The following is an 18,609-nucleotide window of genomic DNA, read 5'->3' on the forward strand; positions in this document are numbered from 1 at the left end:
TTTTTTTTTTTTTTTTTTTTTTTTTTTTTTTTTTACGTCGTGCTTACCCTCGTTCTTTAAACGGCGCTATCTTGAATAGTTTAGCTAAAGCGAGTCTCAATGACCTCATTTTAGGCAAGCTCGCACGGGCCCCGCAGGGATTCGCAGCTCGACTTACCCTACGTCGCAAGACATGCATATGATAATTATGTGCGCATATTATAATAGGTGCGATCATACCAGCACTAATGCACCGGATCCCATCAGAACTCCGTAGTTAAGCGTGCTTGGGTGAGAGTAGTACTAGGATGGGTGACCTCCTGGGAAGTCCTCGTGTTGCACCTCTTTTTTTTTTTTTTTTTTTTTTTTTTTTTTTTTTTTTTTTTTTTTTACGTCGTGCTTGCCCTCGTTCTTTAAACGGCGCTATCTTGAATAGTTTAGCTAAAACGAGTCTCAATGACCTCATTTTAGGCAAGTTCGCACGGGCCCCGCAGGGATTCGCAGCTCGACTTACCCTACGTCGCGAGACATGCATATGATAATTATGTGCGCATATTTTAATAGGTGCGATCATACCAGCACTAATGCACCGGATCCCATCAGAACTCCGCAGTTAAGCGTGCTTGGGCGAGAGTAGTACTAGGATGGGTGACCTCCTGGGAAGTCCTCGTGTTGCACCTCTTCTTTTTTTTTTTTTTTTTTTTACGTCGTGCTTACCCTCGTTCTTTAAACGGCGCTATCTTGCACAGTTTAGTTAAAGCGAGTCTCAATGACCTGATTTTAGGCAAGCTCCCACGGGCCCCGCAGGGATTTGCAACTCGACTTACCCTACGTCGCGAGACATGCATATGATAATTATGTGCGCATATTTTAATAGGTGCGATCATACCAGCACTAATTCACCGGATCCCATCAGAACTCCGCAGTTAAGCGTGCTTGGGCGAGAGTAGTACTAGGATGGGTGACCTCTTGGGAAGTCCTCGTGTTGCACCTCTTTTTTTTTTTTTTTTTTTACGTCGTGCTTACCCTCGTTCTTTAAACGGCGCTATCTTGAATAGTTTAGCTAAAGCGAGTCTCAATGACCTCATTTTAGGCAAGTTCGCACGGGCCCCGCAGGGATTCGCAGCTCGACTTACCCTACGTCGCGAGACATGCATATGATAATTATGTGCGCATATTTTAATAGGTGCGATCATACCAGCACTAATGCACCGGATCCCATCAGAACTCCGCAGTTAAGCGTGCTTGGGCGAGAGTAGTAGTACTAGGATGGGTGACCTCCTGGGAAGTCCTCGTGTTGCACCTCTTTTTTTTTTTTTTTTTTACGTCGTGCTTACCCTCGTTCTTTAAACGGCGCTATCTTGAATAGTTTAGCTAAAGCGAGTCTCAATGACCTCATTTTAGGCAAGCTCGCACGGTCCCCGCAGGGATTCGCAGCTCGACTTACCCTACGTAGCAAGACATGCATATGATAATTATGTGCGCATATTATAAAAGGTGCGATCATACCAGCACTAATGCACCGGATCCCATCAGAACTCCGCAGTTAAGCGTGCTTGGGCGAGAGTAGTACTAGGATGGGTGACCTCTTGGGAAGTCCTCGTGTTGCACCTCTTTTTTTTTTTTTTTTTTTTTTTTTTTTTTTTCGTCGTGCTTACCCTCGTTCTTTAAACGGCGCTATCTTGAATAGTTTAGCTAAAGCGAGTCTCAATGACCTCATTTTAGGCAAGTTCGCACGGGCCCCGCAGGGATTCGCAGCTCGACTTACCCTACGTCGCGAGACATGCATATGATAATTATGTGCGCATATTTTAATAGGTGCGATCATACCAGCACTAATGCACCGGATCCCATCAGAACTCTGCAGTTAAGCGTGCTTGGGCGAGAGTAGTACTAGGATGGGTGACCTCCTGGGAAGTCCTCGTGTTGCACCTCTTTTTTTTTTTTTTTACGTCGTGCTTACCCTCGTTCTTTAAACGGCGCTATCTTGCACAGTTTTGTTAAAGCGAGTCTCAATGACCTGATTTTAGGCAAGCTCCCACGGGCCCCGCGGGGATTTGCAACTCGACTTACCCTACGTCGCGAGACATGCATATGATAATTATGTGCTCATATTTTAATAGGTGCGATCATACCAGCACTAATTCACCGGATCCCATCAGAACTCCGCAGTTAAGCGTGCTTGGGCGAGAGTAGTACTAGGATGGGTGACCTCCTGGGAAGTCCTCGTGTTGCACCTCTTCTTTTTTTTTTTTTTTTTTTTACGTCGTGCTTACCCTCGTTCTTTAAACGGCGCTATCTTGCACAGTTTAGTTAAAGCGAGTCTCAATGACCTGATTTTAGGCAAGCTCCCACGGGCCCCGCAGGGATTCGCAGCTTGACTTACCCTACGTCGCAAGACATGCATATGATAATTATGTGCGCATATTTTATTATGTGCGATCATACCAGCACTAATGCACCGGATCCCATCAAAACTCCGTAGTTAAGCGTGCTTGGGCGAGAGTAGTACTAGGATGGGTGACCTCCTGGGAAGTCCTCGTGTTGCACCTCTTTTTTTTTTTTTTTTTTTTTTTTTTTTTTTTTTTTTTTTTTTTTTTTTACGTCGTGCTTACCCTCGTTCTTTAAACGGCGCTATCTTGAATAGTTTAGCTAAAGCGAGTCTCAATGACCTCATTTTAGGCAAGCTCGCACGGGCCCCGCAGGGATTCGCAGCTCGACTTACCCTACGTCGCAAGACATGCATATGATAATTATGTGCGCATATTATAATAGGTGCGATCATACCAGCACTAATGCACCGGATCCCATCAGAACTCCGTAGTTAAGCGTGCTTGGGCGAGAGTAGTACTAGGATGGGTGACCTCCTGGGAAGTCCTCGTGTTGCACCTCTTTTTTTTTTTTTTTTTTTTTTTTTTTTTTTTTTTTTTTTTTTTTTTTTTTTTACGTCGTGTTTACCCTCGTTCTTTAAACGGCGCTATCTTGAATAGTTTAGCTAAAACGAGTCTCAATGACCTCATTTTAGGCAAGTTCGCACGGGCCCCGCAGGGATTCGCAGCTCGACTTACCCTACGTCGCGAGACATGCATATGATAATTATGTGCGCATATTTTAATAGGTGCGATCATACCAGCACTAATGCACCGGATCCCATCAGAACTCCGCAGTTAAGCGTGCTTGGGCGAGAGTAGTACTAGGATGGGTGACCTCCTGGGAAGTCCTCGTGTTGCACCTCTTCTTTTTTTTTTTTTTTTTTTTACGTCGTGCTTACCCTCGTTCTTTAAACGGCGCTATCTTGCACAGTTTAGTTAAAGCGAGTCTCAATGACCTGATTTTAGGCAAGCTCCCACGGGCCCCGCAGGGATTTGCAACTCGACTTACCCTACGTCGCGAGACATGCATATGATAATTATGTGCGCATATTTTAATAGGTGCGATCATACCAGCACTAATTCACCGGATCCCATCAGAACTCCGCAGTTAAGCGTGCTTGGGCGAGAGTAGTACTAGGATGGGTGACCTCTTGGGAAGTCCTCGTGTTGCACCTCTTTTTTTTTTTTTTTTTTTACGTCGTGCTTACCCTCGTTCTTTAAACGGCGCTATCTTGAATAGTTTAGCTAAAGCGAGTCTCAATGACCTCATTTTAGGCAAGTTCGCACGGGCCCCGCAGGGATTCGCAGCTCGACTTACCCTACGTCGCGAGACATGCATATGATAATTATGTGCGCATATTTTAATAGGTGCGATCATACCAGCACTAATGCACCGGATCCCATCAGAACTCCGCAGTTAAGCGTGCTTGGGCGAGAGTAGTAGTACTAGGATGGGTGACCTCCTGGGAAGTCCTCGTGTTGCACCTCTTTTTTTTTTTTTTTTTTTACGTCGTGCTTACCCTCGTTCTTTAAACGGCGCTATCTTGAATAGTTTAGCTAAAGCGAGTCTCAATGACCTCATTTTAGGCAAGCTCGCACGGTCCCCGCAGGGATTCGCAGCTCGACTTACCCTACGTAGCAAGACATGCATATGATAATTATGTGCGCATATTATAAAAGGTGCGATCATACCAGCACTAATGCACCGGATCCCATCAGAACTCCGCAGTTAAGCGTGCTTGGGCGAGAGTAGTACTAGGATGGGTGACCTCTTGGGAAGTCCTCGTGTTGCACCTCTTTTTTTTTTTTTTTTCGTCGTGCTTACCCTCGTTCTTTAAACGGCGCTATCTTGAATAGTTTAGCTAAAGCGAGTCTCAATGACCTCATTTTAGGCAAGTTCGCACGGGCCCCGCAGGGATTCGCAGCTCGACTTACCCTACGTCGCGAGACATGCATATGATAATTATGTGCGCATATTTTAATAGGTGCGATCATACCAGCACTAATGTACCGGATCCCATCAGAACTCTGCAGTTAAGCGTGCTTGGGCGAGAGTAGTACTAGGATGGGTGACCTCCTGGGAAGTCCTCGTGTTGCACCTCTTTTTTTTTTTTTTTTACGTCGTGCTTACCCTCGTTCTTTAAACGGCGCTATCTTGAATAGTTTAGCTAAAGCGAGTCTCAATGACCTCATTTTAGGCAAGCTCGCACGGTCCCCGCAGGGATTCGCAGCTCGACTTACCCTACGTCGCAAGACATGCATATGATAATTATGTGCGCATATTATAAAAGGTGCGATCATACCAGCACTAATGCACCGGATCCCATCAGAACTCCGCAGTTAAGCGTGCTCGGGCGAGAGTAGTACTAGGATGGGTGACCTCCTGGGAAGTCCTCGTGTTGAACCTCTTTTTTTTTTTTTTTTTTTTTTTTTTTTTTTTTTTTTTTTTTTTTTTTTTTTTTACGTCGTGCTTGCCCTCGTTCTTTAAACGGCGCTATCTTGAATAGTTTAGCTAAAGCGAGTCTCAATTACCTGATTTTAGGCAAGCTCGCACGGTCCCCGCAGGGATTCGCAGATCGACTTACCCTACGTCGCAAGACATGCATATGATAATTATGTGCGCATATTATAAAAGGTGCGATCATACCAGCACTAATGCACCGGATCCCATCAGAACTCCGCAGTTAAGCGTGCTTGGGCGAGAGTAGTACTAGGATGGGTGACCTCCGGGGAAGTCCTCGTGTTGCACCTCTTTTTATTTTTTTATTTTTTTTTTTTTACGTCGTGCTTACCCTCGTTCTTTAAACGGCGCTATCTTGCACAGTTTAGTTAAAGCGAGTCTCAATGACCTGATTTTAGGCAAGCTCCCACGGGCCCCGCAGGGATTTGCAACTCGACTTACCCTACGTCGCGAGACATGCATATGATAATTATGTGCGCATATTATAAAAGGTGCGATCATACCAGCACTAATGCACCGGATCCCATCAGAACTCCGCAGTTAAGCGTGCTTGGGCGAGAGTAGTACTAGGATGGGTGACCTCCTGGGAAGTCCTCGTGTTGCACCTCTTCTTTTTTTTTTTTTTTTTTTTTTTTTTTTTTTTTTTTTTTTTTTACGTCGTGCTTACCCTCGTTCTATAAACGGCGCTATCTTGAATAGTTTAGCTAAAGCGAGTCTCAATGACCTCATTTTAGGCAAGTTCGCACGGGCCCCGCAGGGATTCGCAGCTCGACATACCCTACGTCGCGAGACATGCATATGATAATTATGTGCGCATATTTTAATAGGTGCGATCATACCAGCACTAATGCACTGGATCCCATCAGAACTCCGCAGTTAAGCGTGCTTGGGCGAGAGTAGTACTAGGATGGGTGACCTCCTAGGAATTTCTCGTGTTGCACCTCTTTTTTTTTTTTTTTTTTTTTTTTTTTTTTTTTTTACGTCGTGCTTACCCTCGTTCTTTAAACGGCGCTATCTTGAATAGTTTAGCTATAGCGAGTCTCAATGACCTCATTTTAGGCAAGCTCGCACGGTCCCCGCAGGGATTCGCAGCTCGACTTACCCTACGTCGCAAGACATGCATATGATAATTATGTGCGCATATTATAAAAGGTGCGATCATACCAGCACTAATGCACCGGATCCCATCAGAACTCCGCAGTTAAGCGTGCTTGGGCGAGAGTAGTACTAGGATGGGTGACCTCCTGGGAAGTCCTCGTGTTGCACCTCTTCTTTTTTTTTTTTTTTTTTTTTTTTTTTTTTTTTTTTTTTTACGTCGTGCTTACCCTCGTTCTTTAAACGGCGCTATCTTGCACAGTTTAGTTAAAGCGAGTCTCAATGACCTGATTTTAGGCAAGCTCCCACGGGCCCCGCAGGGATTTGCAACTCGACTTACCCTACGTCGCGAGACATGCATATGATAATTATGTGCGCTTATTTTAATAGGTGCGATCATACCAGCACTAATTCACCGGATCCCATCAGAACTCCGCAGTTAAGCGTGCTTGGGCGAGAGTAGTACTAGGATGGGTGACCTCTTGGGAAGTCCTCGTGTTGCACCTCTTTTTTTTTTTTTTTTTTTTTACGTCGTGCTTACCCTCGTTCTTTAAACGGCGCTATCTTGAATAGTTTAGCTAAAGCGAGTCTCAATGACCTCATTTTAGGCAAGTTCGCACGGGCCCCGCAGGGATTCGCAGCTCGACTTACCCTACGTCGCGAGACATGCATATGATAATTATGTGCGCATATTTTAATAGGTGCGATCATACCAGCACTAATGCACCGGATCCCATCAGAACTCCGCAGTTAAGCGTGCTTGGGCGAGAGTAGTACTAGGATGGGTGACCTCCTGGGAAGTCCTCGTGTTGCACCTCTTTTTTTTTTTTTTTTTTTACGTCGTGCTTACCCTCGTTCTTTAAACGGCGCTATCTTGAATAGTTTAGCTAAAGCGAGTCTCAATGACCTCATTTTAGGCAAGTTCGCACGGGCCCCGCAGGGATTCGCAGCTCGACTTACCCTACGTCGCGAGACATGCATATGATAATTATGTGCGCATATTTTAATAGGTGCGATCATACCAGCACTAATGCACCGGATCCCATCAGAACTCCGCAGTTAAGCGTGCTTGGGCGAGAGTAGTACTAGGATGGGTGACCTCCTGGGAAGTCCTCGTGTTGCACCTCTTCTTCTTTTTTTTTTTTTTTTTTTTATTTTTTTTTATTTTTTATTTTTTTTTTACGTCGTGCTTACCCTCGTTCTTTAAACGGCGCTATCTTGCACAGTTTAGTTAAAGCGAGTCTCAATGACCTGATTTTAGGCAAGCTCCCACGGGCCCCGCAGGGATTTGCAACTCGACTTACCCTACGTCGCGAGACATGCATATGATAATTATGTGCGCATATTTTAATAGGTGCGATCATACCAGCACTAATTCACCGGATCCCATCAGAACTCCGCAGTTAAGCGTGCTTGGGCGAGAGTAGTACGAGGATGGGTGACCTCTTGGGAAGTCCTCGTGTTGCACCTCTTTTTTTTTTTTTTTTTTTTACGTCGTGCTTACCCTCGTTCTTTAAACGGCGCTATCTTGAATAGTTTAGCTAAAGCGAGTCTCAATGTCCTCATTTTAGGCAAGTTCGCACGGGCCCCGCAGGGATTCGCAGCTCGACTTACCCTACGTCGCGAGACATGCATATGATAATTATGTGCGCATATTTTAATAGGTGCGATCATACCAGCACTAATGCACCGGATCCCATCAGAACTCCGCAGTTAAGCGTGCTTGGGCGAGAGTAGTACTAGGATGGGTGACCTCCTGGGAAGTCCTCGTGTTGCACCTCTTTTTTTTTTTTTTTTTACGTCGTGCTTACCCTCGTTCTTTAAACGGCGCTATCTTGAATAGTTTAGCTAAAGCGAGTCTCAATGACCTCATTTTAGGCAAGCTCGCACGGTCCCCGCAGGGATTCGCAGCTCGACTTACCCTACGTCGCAAGACATGCATATGATAATTATGTGCGCATATTATAAAAGATGCGATCATACCAGCACTAATGCACCGGATCCCATCAGAACTCCGCAGTTAAGCGTGCTTGGGCGAGAGTAGTACTAGGATGGGTGACCTCCTGGGAAGTCCTCGTGTTGCACCTCTTTTTTTTTTTTTTTTTTTTTTTTTTTTTTTACGTCGTGCTTACCCTCGTTCTTTAAACGGCGCTATCTTGCACAGTTTAGTTAAAGCGAGTCTCAATGACCTGATTTTAGGCAAGCTCCCACGGGCCCCGCAGGGATTTGCAACTCGACTTACCCTACGTCGCGAGACATGCATATGATAATTATGTGCGCTTATTTTAATAGGTGCGATCATACCAGCACTAATTCACCGGAACTGGGAAGTCCTCGTGTTGCACCTCTTTTTTTTTTTTTTTTTTTTTTTTTACGTCGTGCTTACCCTCGTTCTTTAAACGGCGCTATCTTGAATAGTTTAGCTAAAGCGAGTCTCAATGACCTCATTTTAGGCAAGCTCGCACGGGCCCCTGATGAGTATTTTGGTGAAAAATAAATTTCTCCCAAAACACACAAATCTAACCGGCAAGTGTACCGGGTCGTATCAAGTAATAAAAACTCACGGGAGTGAGGTCGATCCCACAGGGATTGATGGATCAAGCAACTTTAGTGGGTGATTAGTTTAGTCAAGCTAACATTGAGTGATTTGAGTGACAATTGAAGCCAACAGAATGTAAATGACAAGGAAAATTAAAGTGCAGAAAGTAAATTGCATTGAAACTTAAAGAGCAAGAAATGTAAATTGCAAGAATCTTAAATTGCAAGAAATGTAAATTGCATGAAATTAAAAGGGAGTGGGTGCTGGAAATTAAAAGAAAGCAGTAGATCAAGTAATTGGAAAGTTAAATTGCAAGAAGAATAAAAGAAATTAGGTACTGGGATTCATGAAATCAAACACGGAAGTGTAAATGACAATCAAACAGAGAAGTAAAAGATGCAGCAGGTTCAACAGATTTGGAAAATCACTTTAAAATCAAAACAGAGAGCAACTTGGCTCAATTGCAAAATCTAAATGAGAGGTTGAAGATCTCAGGGGTTGGATGAGACTAGAGACCAAGTCTAGATCTCAATTCCTTCCTTGATCCAACAGAGAATAATTGCAGAAGAAAATAGAGAAGAAAGCAGTAAAGAGAGTTTTGATTCAAATCACAATTCACTGAAATTATGCTGACAAGTAAACAGAGAGAATTCTCAAGGTGAGATTGAAACAGAATTTCTTCAATTCTCAACCCAAGATTCAAAAACAAAGAAAAGAAAATTTAAAGAGAGCTCTTGAATCCTCGTGCTCCCTTCTGGAGCCAGCCCCCTTACAAATATGAAAATGATGCCTTATATAGGCTTTACAAAATGGAAATGAAAATGAAATTAAAAACAAATTACAACTAAATGAAATTTCTATTTTATCTATTTCTTGTGCCTTTGAGTGATGATCATGGGCCTTTGCTCTTGGTGGAATTGGGTTGAAAGAGGCCTTGGTTGATTGCTCTTGGAGTTTGAAGAAGAACCGAAGTGAACCAATTGAACCGATTTTGAAGTTAGCCATAGTTGGTCCCAACGTTAGGGCCAAAGTTAGGGGTCTAACTTTGACCCCAACTTTTCATAGCAGCAAGCAATATTCTCTGGTTTGGACGTTGGTGCCAACGTTAGGGGTCTAACTTTGACCCTAACGTTGGCCTCCCTTATGCACATTTATGGCACCAACTTTGTCCTCTTGTCATGTTGCCAATTTTATGCCCAATATAGACTATCATATATGGTTGGAAAGATCTGAATGTCAGCTTTCTAACCCACTTGGAATCACTTCAATTGGACATCTACAACTCAAGTTATGATCATTTGAAGAGGGCATGGTCGCTGGCTTTGGTGTGCAGCGTTTGAGGTAACGTTAGCCCTCAAACGTTGGCGAAAACGCCAGTTCTGGAGGCTCAAATGTATTGTCCACCCCATACTATTATACATTGTTGGAAAGCCCTGGATGTCTACTTTCCAATGCCGTTGGGAGCACATTATTTGGAGCTCTACAGCTCGAGTTATACTCCTTTTAAGGTGCAGAGGTCAGTTGGCCTCACTGCAGGTTGCCACCATGTTCGTTTATGCACATTGCGGGGCAGTTTTCTCCCTCAATTTTAGTGTCCACCATGCAGTGCCATATATGCTTGGAAAGCTCTTGATTCCTACTTTCCAATGCTTCTTGAATCACCTCATTTGGAGCTCTGTAGCTCAAGTTATTCTTGTTGGAAGTATACCCCTTGTATGCCTTGTGGTGTGTGGCGCCAACGTTAGCCTCCAAGTTAGGGGGCTAACGTTGGCGCAAACGTTGGCCCCTCTCCCTTGTGTTTTCATGTGCCAACGTTAGGGTCAAAGTTAGACCCCTAACGTTGGCGCAAACGTTGGATGGCCAGGGAGGAATTCATGTGCCAACGTTAGCCTCCAAGTTAGGGGGCTAACGTTGGGGCTAACGTGGGATGGCCAGGGAGGAAAAATCAAGTTCCAACGTTAGCCTCCAAGTTAGGGGGCTAACGTTGGGGCTAACTTCATGCTTCCTGGTTCAATTTCACTTATTCCATTGTCCTCTCTTCACTTCTAGCCATTCCTCTTTGCTTCAACCTTTCTCCAAGCTTTCTTCACCTATCATTAATCAACCAAACTTATCAAAGCTATGCTCAAAATCATGAGATATTCATTCTTTCATAATATGCAACAAATATAGCATAAAACCTCATGAAATGACATAAATTCATATATGGTTGGTTCAATCAAGGGAAACATGAAAATCTACTCAATTAGCTTGCTTGTAGTTCAAGAAAGTGCATAATTCTAATGAAAACTAAAGAAAAAGACTAGCTAAAATAGGCTCAGATGACTTGTCATCAGCCCCGCAGGGATTCGCAGCTCGACTTACCCTACGTCGCGAGACATGCATATGATAATTATGTGCGCATATTTTAATAGGTGCGATCATACCAGCACTAATGCACCGGATCCCATCAGAACTCCGCAGTTAAGCGTGCTTGGGCGAGAGTAGTACTAGGATGGGTGACCTCCTGGGAAGTCCTCGTGTTGCACCTCTTTTTTTTTTTTTTTTTTTTTTTTTTTTTTTTTTTTTTTTTTTTTTTACGTCGTGCTTACCCTCGTTCTTTAAACGGCGCTATCTTGCACAGTTTAGTTAAAGCGAGTCTCAATGACCTGATTTTAGGCAAGCTCGCACGGTCCCCGCAGGGATTCGCAGCTCGACTTACCCTACGTCGCAAGACATGCATATGATAATTATGTGCGCATATTTTAATAGGTGCGATCATACCAGCACTAATGCACCGGATCCCATCAGAACTCCGCAGTTAAGCGTGCTTGGGCGAGAGTAGTACTAGGATGGTTGACCTCCTGGGAAGTCCTCGTGTTGCACCTCTTTTTTTTTTTTTTTTTTTTTTTTTTTTTTTTTTTACGTCGTGCTTACCCTCGTTCTTTAAACGGCGCTATCTTGCACAGTTTAGTTAAAGCGAGTCTCAATGACCTGATTTTAGGCAAGCTCGCACGGGCCCCGCAGGGATTTGCAACTCGACTTACCCTACGTCGCGAGACATGCATATGATAATTATGTGCGCATATTATAATAGGTGCGATCATACCAGCACTAATGCACCGGATCCCATCAGAACTCCGCAGTTAAGCGTGCTTGGGCGAGAGTAGTACTAGGATGGGTGACCTCCTGGGAAGTCCTCGTGTTACACCTCTTTTTTTTTTTTTTTTTTTTTTTTTTTTTACGTCGTGCCTACGCTCGTTCTTTAAACGGCACTATCTTGAATAGTTTAGCTAAAGCGAGTCTCAATGACCTCATTTTAGGCAAGCTCGCACGGGCCCCGCAGGGATTCGCAGCTCGACTTACCCTACGTCGCAAGACATGCATATGATAATTATGTGCGCATATTATAATAGGTGCGATCATACCAGCACTAATGCACCGGATCCCATCAGAACTCCGCAGTTAAGCGTGCTTGGGCGAGAGTAGTACTAGGATGGGTGACCTCCTGGGAAGTCCTTGTGTTGCACCTCTTTTTTTTTTTTTTTTTTTTTTTTTTTTTTTTTTTACGTCGTGCCTACCCTCGTTCTTTAAACGGCACTATCTTGAATAGTTTAGCTAAAGCGAGTCTCAATGACCTCATTTTAGGCAAGCTCGCACGGGCCCCGCAGGGATTCGCAGCTCGACTTACCCTCCAAATGGTGTCATGGAGATCTCTTTATATGTAGTCACCTTGAAGCAGCTTATAGTTTATGTGCTTTGGCCTCGACTCTAAGTATCATGTCTCAAGGCGGCTCTTTAGATAAGCTTTCAATCAATACTCCTAAACCAGTTGGTTTTAAGGTATTAGGTGTTAAAGCACCCCTAAGGATTTACTTGCTCAAGCCTCTTTCCTTGACACACTTCAACCACAAGCATTTTACTAGGCTAACAACTCTTTGAGTCATTGTTTCTTCTTTCTTTTCTGCCTAGTAATTGATGCTCAGAGCCTTGGACCATGTTCTTTTTGTTTTTGTATTTTCTTTTCTTTCTTTTGTTTTGTTTGCTGCTTCTTGGATCAATAGATTTTTGAGAATCTCCACAATACTTCTTTGAACTTCATGTCCCGCCTATGAGCTCCCATGCAAGTTTTCACAAGCATGCAACCTCAGTACAAAATCGTATAACCAGAACCACCACTTCTCCTAATCTTTTGCTTGCCTCAAAATTGTTTAATTCCTCAATCCTTCTTTTCAAAGAACTTTCATGTGATGCATTTCTTGGAAATTGAGTGCAAACAAGTTTTGAAGATAAGAATGTTGTGAATGATCAAACATCTTGCTTATTGAATTATAAAGAAAGAAATTATACTATGTATGCAGGCAGGGGTAAATAGAAAAGAAACTATACTATGCAGACAGGCAGGGTAGATCAGGATACAATCCAACTCTCAATCACAGCAATATTTAATGCAAAACAATGACTTAACAATACAACCTGTTGAAGTTTACTTTCTTTCCTTCTTCTCATCATCATCATTGCTGGCCTTCATGTTCATCTTTTGTTTCTTTGGTTGATGATGCTTAATCCTTCCAACAGTTTGTATGGACCTCTGCAATGATATTGAAAGTTGCTTGTTCCCCAAGCACTTGAAAAATGGTTAGCTTGCATGATTTATTTGTGGCTTTTGTACTTACTTTGGTGTGGGCACACCAAACTTAGTACCTTGCCAATGCATTAGATTAACCATGTGTAAAACTCTTTTTCTTTTTCAAAAATGACAAAACTGAAAACTAGGAAACAGCAGAATAGTTAACTAGTTTATACAACATGCTTGAAGCCAGCATTATGCAGAAATTGAGAATGTGTTTTATGATGGGATTTTGGTGAAACACCAAACTTAGAATCTTTCATTCTCCCTTAGATTGTTTTGGTGTGCAACACCAAACTTAGCTTCTTGCAATATAGATAAAACTAATTAACCTTTTTATTAAAATAGCTATGAAAAGAAAACTACCTCAGGTTGGGTTGCCTCCCAACAAAGCGCTTCTTTATTGTCACTAGCTTGACATCCTTCATTCTTTGATCATGGAGGCTGAAAATCATAGTGCCTCAGCTTTTCTCCTCTCACTATGGACTTCCTTACTGTCTCCTCCATTTCTTGGTGCCCTTCTTCAGAAATTCCAGAGATGGAGAACTCTCTCTTAGTTCATGTCATACAACCAAAACAGCAAAGATGCACAGAGCATTCTGTAGCTTGAGTGCAGTGGGGGTTAGTAGAGACAAAGTCTCAAACAGTTAGTGTGCAAGTCAAAAATTAAAGAAACAGAAAAGAAAAAATGCTTGATCTAGATCACCACCTCACTTAATCATTGTCAATCTATTCAATCCCCGGCAACGGCGCCAAAAACTTGATACGACCCGGTACACTTGCCGGTTAGTTTTGGGTGTTTTGGCAGAAATTCGTTTCTCATCAAAATATCTCATCAAGTTTTTGGCGCCGTTGCCGGGGATTGATTAGATTGACAATGATTAAGTGAGGTGGTAATCTAGATCAAGCACTTTTTCTTTATTTTTCCCTAATTTTTGACTAACCCACTAACTGTTTGAAGTTTTGTCCCAACCGGCTACATCCAATTTTCAAGAAAATCACTATGTTTTCTATTGATTGATTTATATGTCACAAGGAAGGAGGAGTCTCTGAGAAAGAAGAACATCACAACATGAAGCCACAACTCATTACACTAATAGAGAACAATTGTTCCTATGGTGGAAATCCCTTGGAGGACTCTAAGCAGCACCTATCCATTTTTCTGAAAACATGTGGGGCTGTCAATCTCAATGGTGTAGACCATGATACCATTAAGCTCATGTTATTTCCCTTCTCACTGAAGGATGAAGCAGCACAATGGCTTGAAACCTTTCCTCAAGGAAGTATAACTAGTTGGGATGAATTGGTTGCCAAGTTTCTAGCCAAATTTTCTTCACCCCAACAACACATCAAGATGAAAGAAGGAGTACATCCATTCATACAAAGAGAGGAAGAACCACTGTTCAAAGCATGGGAGAGATACAAGAAAACAAATGACAAGGTGGATTTCCGAGCGTTTTATGAAGGACTAACCTCCGAAACAAGAAAAGCAGTAGATTACTTCTCAGATGGCCTACTCAAGGCAACAGCAACCATCCAAGGAACTGCGGAGTTCAGTAACAAAGGAGCCAATAACCAACACTCATTTGAGATGCCACAGAATGAAATTTCAGAAAGGGAAGCATTGAATCTTGAAGGGGTGAGAGCAATCATGGATCAAAACAAGCAGCTACACCAGCAAACTCAACAGCAATTGGAATCAATAGCTAGACAAATTGATTCTCTACATTCTGCCACATTGAATGCACAATTTCCACCATGGAAACCACATTCTTATTTAAGAATGAGGGAATTTCAGCATCAGGAACAAAGGGACCTCAACTATAATAACCCCAACTTCCCAAACCTGCAAAAACACCACCATACCAACAAAAATCACTACACACTACCCCAATATACACATCTCCAACCCTATCCTACCTCACCACCTGCCCAAAATGACTTACATCAATCACCACAATTAACACAGTCACAACCAGTCCTAAACTTCCAAAAACTCTATGTTCTAGAAATGATGATGGAAAGGCTTATGAAAATTCAAGAAATGACATTAATAGAACAGGAGGACATAAGGAAAAACCAGGAGGCATATCTCAAGAGAATTGAAAGGTACATGGAACAAATGGTTCAAAACCCTGCTAAACTGGGTGAGAGAGAGGGAAATATATCCCTAAGAGCCAATGAAGATGACTCAAAGAACAATGAAAAAGCTGCTGAGTTGAAAGGGAAAGCAGTTATGGAAAACAAGGAAAAGCCTACGATAAGAGGAGGAAACCAAAGGCAACAGAGACCTCAACTTCCATGATCAGAGGATGAAGGATGTCAAGCTAGTGACAATAAAAGAGCGCTTGTTGGGAGGCAACCCAACCCGAGGTAGTTTTCTGTTCATAACTATTTTAATAAAAAGGTTAATTAGTTTTATCTATAATGCAAGAAGCTAAGTTTGGTGTTGCACACCAAAACAATCTAAAGGAGAATGCAGGATTTTAAGTTTGGTGTTTCACCAAAATCCCATTATAAAACACATTCTCACTTCTTGCATAATGTAGGCTTCAAGCATACTGGATGAACTAGTTAGCCATTTTACTGTTTTTCTTAGTTTCCAGTTCTTTTACTTTTGAAAAAGAAAAAAAAAAGAAATTATCACACATGGTTAATCCGATGCATTGGCAAGGTACTAAGTTTGGTGTTCCCACACCAAAGTAAGTTCAAAAAGCCCACAAATAAATCATGCAGATTAACCATTATTTCCAAGTGCTTGGGGAACAAGCAACTTTCAATATCATTGCAGAGGTCCATACAAGCTGTTGGAAGGATTAAAGCATCATCAACCTAAGAAACAAAAGATGAATCTAGAAGACAGCAATGATGATGATGAGAAGAAGGAAAGCAAGTAAACTTCAACAGGTTGTATTGTTAAGTCATTGTTTTGCATCAAATATTGCTGTAATTGAAAGTTGAATTGTATTCTGATCTGCCCTGCCTATCTGCATAGCATAGTTTTTTTTTTATTTTGCCTGCATAGCATAGTCTTTCTTTATAATTCAATAAGCAAGGTGTCTGATCATTCACAACATTCTTATCTTCAAAACTTGTTTGCACTCCAGTTTCAAGAAATGCATCACATGAAAGTTCTTTGAAAAGAAAGATTGAGGAATTAAACAATTTTGAGGCAAGCAAAAGATTAGGAAAAGTGGTGGTTCTGGTTATATGATTTTGTATTGAGGTTGCATGCTTGTGAAAACTTGCATGGGAGCTCATAGGCGGGACATGAAGTTCAAAGAAGTTTTGTGGAGATTCTCAAAAATTTATTGATCCAAGAAGCAGCAAACAAAAAAAAGAAAGAAAAGAAAATACAAAAACAAAAGAAATATGGCCCAAGGCTCTGAGCATCAATTACTAGGCAGAAAAAGAAAGAAAGAAACAAAAACTCAAAGAGTTGTTATCCTAGTAAATGCTTGTGGTTGAAGTGTGTCAAGGAAAGAGGCTTGAGCAAGTAAATCCTCAGGGGTGCTTCAACACCTAATACCTTAAAACCAACTGGTTTAGGAGTATTGATTGAAAGCTTATCTAAAGAGCCGCCTTGAGACATGATACTTAGAGTCGAGGCCAAAGCACATAAACTATAAGCTGCTTCAAGGTGACTACATATAAAGAGATCTCCATGACACCATTTGGATGAAAATCCTAAGACCTACGACTCCCAATATGTAAGGACTAGTGAGCACTGAAGCCCTTGCATGAGCATATGATTTAGAATTTATCCCACTGATACTTGATCACTTCACTCACTGCACTTTACAAGTGTTCCTCAATCCATCTTAATTGAAAGAACCTTGGAGCATAAATCTATTTCTTGCTTGGGGACAAGCAAGCTTTAAGTTTGGTGTTGTGATGACAAGTCATCCTAGCCCATTTTAGCTAGTCTTTTTCTTTTGTTTTCATTAGAATTATGCACTTTCTTAAGCTACAAGCAAGCTAATTGAGTAGATTTTCATGTTTCCCTTGATTGAACCAACCATATGTGAATTCATGCCATTTCATGAGGTTTTGAACTATATTTGTTGCATATTGTGGAAGATTGAATACCTCATGATTTTGAGCAAAACTTTGATTAGTTTGGTTGATCAATGATAGGTGAAGAAGGCTTGGAGAAAGGTTGAAGCAAAGAGGAATGGCTAGGAGTGAAGAGAGGACAATGGAATAAGTGAAAATTGAACCGGGTTGCATGAAGTTAGCCCCAACGTTAGCCCCCTAACTTGGAGGCTAACGTTGGGCATGAAGATCACTCCCTGGACTCCCCACGTTTGAGCCAACGTTAGCCCCCTAACTTGGAGGCTAACGTTGGCAAGAGAAACTTGAAACTCATCCCTGGGCTACCAACGTTTGCGCCAACGTTAGCCCCCTAACTTGGAGGCTAACGTTGGCACTTAAATCACAATGGGGGAGTAGGCAACGTTTGCGCCAACGTTAGCCCCCTAACGTGGAGGCTAACGTTGGCACCAATCACACCAAGCAAGGCCAACGTTAGGGTCAAAGTTAGACCCCTAACGTTGGCGCCAACGTCTAAACCAGAAGAATGTGGTTTGCTGATATGAAAAGTTAGGGTCAAAGTTAGACCCCTAACTTTGACCCTAACGTTGAAGACCAACGTTGGCTAACTCCATTTCCGGTTCAATTGGTTCACTTCGGTTCTTCTTCAATCTTCAAGAGCAATCAACCAAGGCCTCTTTCAACCCAATTCCACCAAGAACAAAGGCCCAACTCAAGGCTTGAAGATCATTTTGGAAAGTGTATAAATAGGATAGAATTCAATTTGTTTAGAGAGCTTTTTCGGGAGAGTTTTCTTTTAAAGCTTTTCCTTTTAGAATTTTTAGAATAGTTTTTGGGAAGCTTTTGTTACGGAGTGAATTTGAATTTCTTTGTTTCCTTTTACTTGCAATTTCATTTTACCTTTGTCTTGGATCTTGGATTTGAGAATTGAAGAAATTCTGTTTCAATCTCAATCTTGGATCTCTCTGCTTTCTTTACTTTACTGTTAATTGAATTTCATTTCCTGTTACTTGATCTTCATCTCTTTTCTTTGCAATTTACAATTTCCTTGCTATTGTTCTTGTTGGATCTAGGAAGGCATTGAGATCTAGACTTGGTTTTCTAGTCTCTGGGTCCTGAGATCTAAATTCTCATTTCAATTCTCTGTTTAATGCTTTCATTGTTCATTTACTTTGCTGTTATAAGATCCGGTTCAATCCCAATTCCCTTTTCCTCTTCTGTTTGATGCAATTTAGTTTTCCCTTGTTTAAATTCTGCAAATCCTCATCCCAATCCCCTTTACTTTTCAAGCAATTTACATTTCTTGCACTTTAAGTTTCTGTCATTTAATTTCTTGTCCTTTAAGTTTCAGCAATTTACTTTCCCGCTCTCTTTAATTTCATGCAATTTACATTCTGCAAATCACAAATCACCCAACCAACACTTGATTCGCTTGACTAAATCAACCACTAAACTAAAATTGCTCAATCCTTCAATCCCTGTGGGATCGACCTCACTTCCG

General features: G+C 42.0%; 29 non-coding genes across 29 annotated transcripts; all 29 read left to right on the forward strand.

Annotated features, from left to right (window-relative positions):
* The first annotated feature begins 205 nt into the window (after positions 1–205).
* On the forward strand, positions 206–324 carry LOC148558015 (5S ribosomal RNA). The gene has a single exon (XR_015889731.1). It is a non-coding gene; the product is annotated as a 5S ribosomal RNA (ribosomal RNA).
* Positions 325–541: 217 nt separating this feature from the next.
* LOC148558016 (5S ribosomal RNA) lies at positions 542–660 on the forward strand. Its single transcript, XR_015891186.1, has one exon. It is a non-coding gene; the product is annotated as a 5S ribosomal RNA (ribosomal RNA).
* Positions 661–854: 194 nt separating this feature from the next.
* On the forward strand, positions 855–973 carry LOC148558017 (5S ribosomal RNA). Its single transcript, XR_015889267.1, has one exon. It is a non-coding gene; the product is annotated as a 5S ribosomal RNA (ribosomal RNA).
* A 190-nt stretch (positions 974–1,163) lies between these two features.
* LOC148558018 (5S ribosomal RNA) lies at positions 1,164–1,285 on the forward strand. Its single transcript, XR_015890801.1, has one exon. It is a non-coding gene; the product is annotated as a 5S ribosomal RNA (ribosomal RNA).
* A 189-nt stretch (positions 1,286–1,474) lies between these two features.
* On the forward strand, positions 1,475–1,593 carry LOC148558019 (5S ribosomal RNA). The gene has a single exon (XR_015888679.1). It is a non-coding gene; the product is annotated as a 5S ribosomal RNA (ribosomal RNA).
* A 202-nt stretch (positions 1,594–1,795) lies between these two features.
* On the forward strand, positions 1,796–1,914 carry LOC148558020 (5S ribosomal RNA). The gene has a single exon (XR_015889391.1). It is a non-coding gene; the product is annotated as a 5S ribosomal RNA (ribosomal RNA).
* A 186-nt stretch (positions 1,915–2,100) lies between these two features.
* On the forward strand, positions 2,101–2,219 carry LOC148558021 (5S ribosomal RNA). Its single transcript, XR_015889032.1, has one exon. It is a non-coding gene; the product is annotated as a 5S ribosomal RNA (ribosomal RNA).
* A 194-nt stretch (positions 2,220–2,413) lies between these two features.
* LOC148558022 (5S ribosomal RNA) lies at positions 2,414–2,532 on the forward strand. Its single transcript, XR_015891139.1, has one exon. It is a non-coding gene; the product is annotated as a 5S ribosomal RNA (ribosomal RNA).
* Positions 2,533–2,752: 220 nt separating this feature from the next.
* LOC148558023 (5S ribosomal RNA) lies at positions 2,753–2,871 on the forward strand. Its single transcript, XR_015888619.1, has one exon. It is a non-coding gene; the product is annotated as a 5S ribosomal RNA (ribosomal RNA).
* A 224-nt stretch (positions 2,872–3,095) lies between these two features.
* On the forward strand, positions 3,096–3,214 carry LOC148558024 (5S ribosomal RNA). Its single transcript, XR_015891197.1, has one exon. It is a non-coding gene; the product is annotated as a 5S ribosomal RNA (ribosomal RNA).
* A 194-nt stretch (positions 3,215–3,408) lies between these two features.
* Positions 3,409–3,527, forward strand: LOC148558025 (5S ribosomal RNA). The gene has a single exon (XR_015889268.1). It is a non-coding gene; the product is annotated as a 5S ribosomal RNA (ribosomal RNA).
* A 190-nt stretch (positions 3,528–3,717) lies between these two features.
* LOC148558026 (5S ribosomal RNA) lies at positions 3,718–3,839 on the forward strand. Its single transcript, XR_015890802.1, has one exon. It is a non-coding gene; the product is annotated as a 5S ribosomal RNA (ribosomal RNA).
* A 190-nt stretch (positions 3,840–4,029) lies between these two features.
* LOC148558027 (5S ribosomal RNA) lies at positions 4,030–4,148 on the forward strand. Its single transcript, XR_015888680.1, has one exon. It is a non-coding gene; the product is annotated as a 5S ribosomal RNA (ribosomal RNA).
* A 186-nt stretch (positions 4,149–4,334) lies between these two features.
* On the forward strand, positions 4,335–4,453 carry LOC148558028 (5S ribosomal RNA). The gene has a single exon (XR_015890177.1). It is a non-coding gene; the product is annotated as a 5S ribosomal RNA (ribosomal RNA).
* A 187-nt stretch (positions 4,454–4,640) lies between these two features.
* Positions 4,641–4,759, forward strand: LOC148558029 (5S ribosomal RNA). The gene has a single exon (XR_015890703.1). It is a non-coding gene; the product is annotated as a 5S ribosomal RNA (ribosomal RNA).
* A 225-nt stretch (positions 4,760–4,984) lies between these two features.
* LOC148558030 (5S ribosomal RNA) lies at positions 4,985–5,103 on the forward strand. Its single transcript, XR_015889412.1, has one exon. It is a non-coding gene; the product is annotated as a 5S ribosomal RNA (ribosomal RNA).
* Positions 5,104–5,301: 198 nt separating this feature from the next.
* LOC148558031 (5S ribosomal RNA) lies at positions 5,302–5,420 on the forward strand. Its single transcript, XR_015891208.1, has one exon. It is a non-coding gene; the product is annotated as a 5S ribosomal RNA (ribosomal RNA).
* A 217-nt stretch (positions 5,421–5,637) lies between these two features.
* Positions 5,638–5,756, forward strand: LOC148558032 (5S ribosomal RNA). Its single transcript, XR_015890080.1, has one exon. It is a non-coding gene; the product is annotated as a 5S ribosomal RNA (ribosomal RNA).
* Positions 5,757–5,962: 206 nt separating this feature from the next.
* LOC148558033 (5S ribosomal RNA) lies at positions 5,963–6,081 on the forward strand. The gene has a single exon (XR_015891219.1). It is a non-coding gene; the product is annotated as a 5S ribosomal RNA (ribosomal RNA).
* A 214-nt stretch (positions 6,082–6,295) lies between these two features.
* LOC148558034 (5S ribosomal RNA) lies at positions 6,296–6,414 on the forward strand. Its single transcript, XR_015889269.1, has one exon. It is a non-coding gene; the product is annotated as a 5S ribosomal RNA (ribosomal RNA).
* A 192-nt stretch (positions 6,415–6,606) lies between these two features.
* On the forward strand, positions 6,607–6,725 carry LOC148558035 (5S ribosomal RNA). The gene has a single exon (XR_015891231.1). It is a non-coding gene; the product is annotated as a 5S ribosomal RNA (ribosomal RNA).
* A 190-nt stretch (positions 6,726–6,915) lies between these two features.
* On the forward strand, positions 6,916–7,034 carry LOC148558036 (5S ribosomal RNA). Its single transcript, XR_015891242.1, has one exon. It is a non-coding gene; the product is annotated as a 5S ribosomal RNA (ribosomal RNA).
* A 225-nt stretch (positions 7,035–7,259) lies between these two features.
* LOC148558037 (5S ribosomal RNA) lies at positions 7,260–7,378 on the forward strand. The gene has a single exon (XR_015890572.1). It is a non-coding gene; the product is annotated as a 5S ribosomal RNA (ribosomal RNA).
* Positions 7,379–7,569: 191 nt separating this feature from the next.
* On the forward strand, positions 7,570–7,688 carry LOC148558038 (5S ribosomal RNA). The gene has a single exon (XR_015891253.1). It is a non-coding gene; the product is annotated as a 5S ribosomal RNA (ribosomal RNA).
* Positions 7,689–7,876: 188 nt separating this feature from the next.
* On the forward strand, positions 7,877–7,995 carry LOC148558039 (5S ribosomal RNA). Its single transcript, XR_015889639.1, has one exon. It is a non-coding gene; the product is annotated as a 5S ribosomal RNA (ribosomal RNA).
* A 2,863-nt stretch (positions 7,996–10,858) lies between these two features.
* On the forward strand, positions 10,859–10,977 carry LOC148558040 (5S ribosomal RNA). Its single transcript, XR_015891264.1, has one exon. It is a non-coding gene; the product is annotated as a 5S ribosomal RNA (ribosomal RNA).
* A 218-nt stretch (positions 10,978–11,195) lies between these two features.
* On the forward strand, positions 11,196–11,314 carry LOC148558041 (5S ribosomal RNA). Its single transcript, XR_015889408.1, has one exon. It is a non-coding gene; the product is annotated as a 5S ribosomal RNA (ribosomal RNA).
* Positions 11,315–11,520: 206 nt separating this feature from the next.
* LOC148558042 (5S ribosomal RNA) lies at positions 11,521–11,639 on the forward strand. Its single transcript, XR_015890013.1, has one exon. It is a non-coding gene; the product is annotated as a 5S ribosomal RNA (ribosomal RNA).
* A 200-nt stretch (positions 11,640–11,839) lies between these two features.
* On the forward strand, positions 11,840–11,958 carry LOC148558043 (5S ribosomal RNA). The gene has a single exon (XR_015888898.1). It is a non-coding gene; the product is annotated as a 5S ribosomal RNA (ribosomal RNA).
* The last annotated feature ends 6,651 nt before the right edge of the window (positions 11,959–18,609 follow it).

The sequence above is a fragment of the Arachis ipaensis genome, chromosome B6 (genome assembly GCF_059453495.1).
Source record: "Arachis ipaensis isolate K30076 ecotype BB chromosome B6, ASM5945349v1, whole genome shotgun sequence".
NCBI lineage: Eukaryota > Viridiplantae > Streptophyta > Magnoliopsida > Fabales > Fabaceae > Arachis > Arachis ipaensis.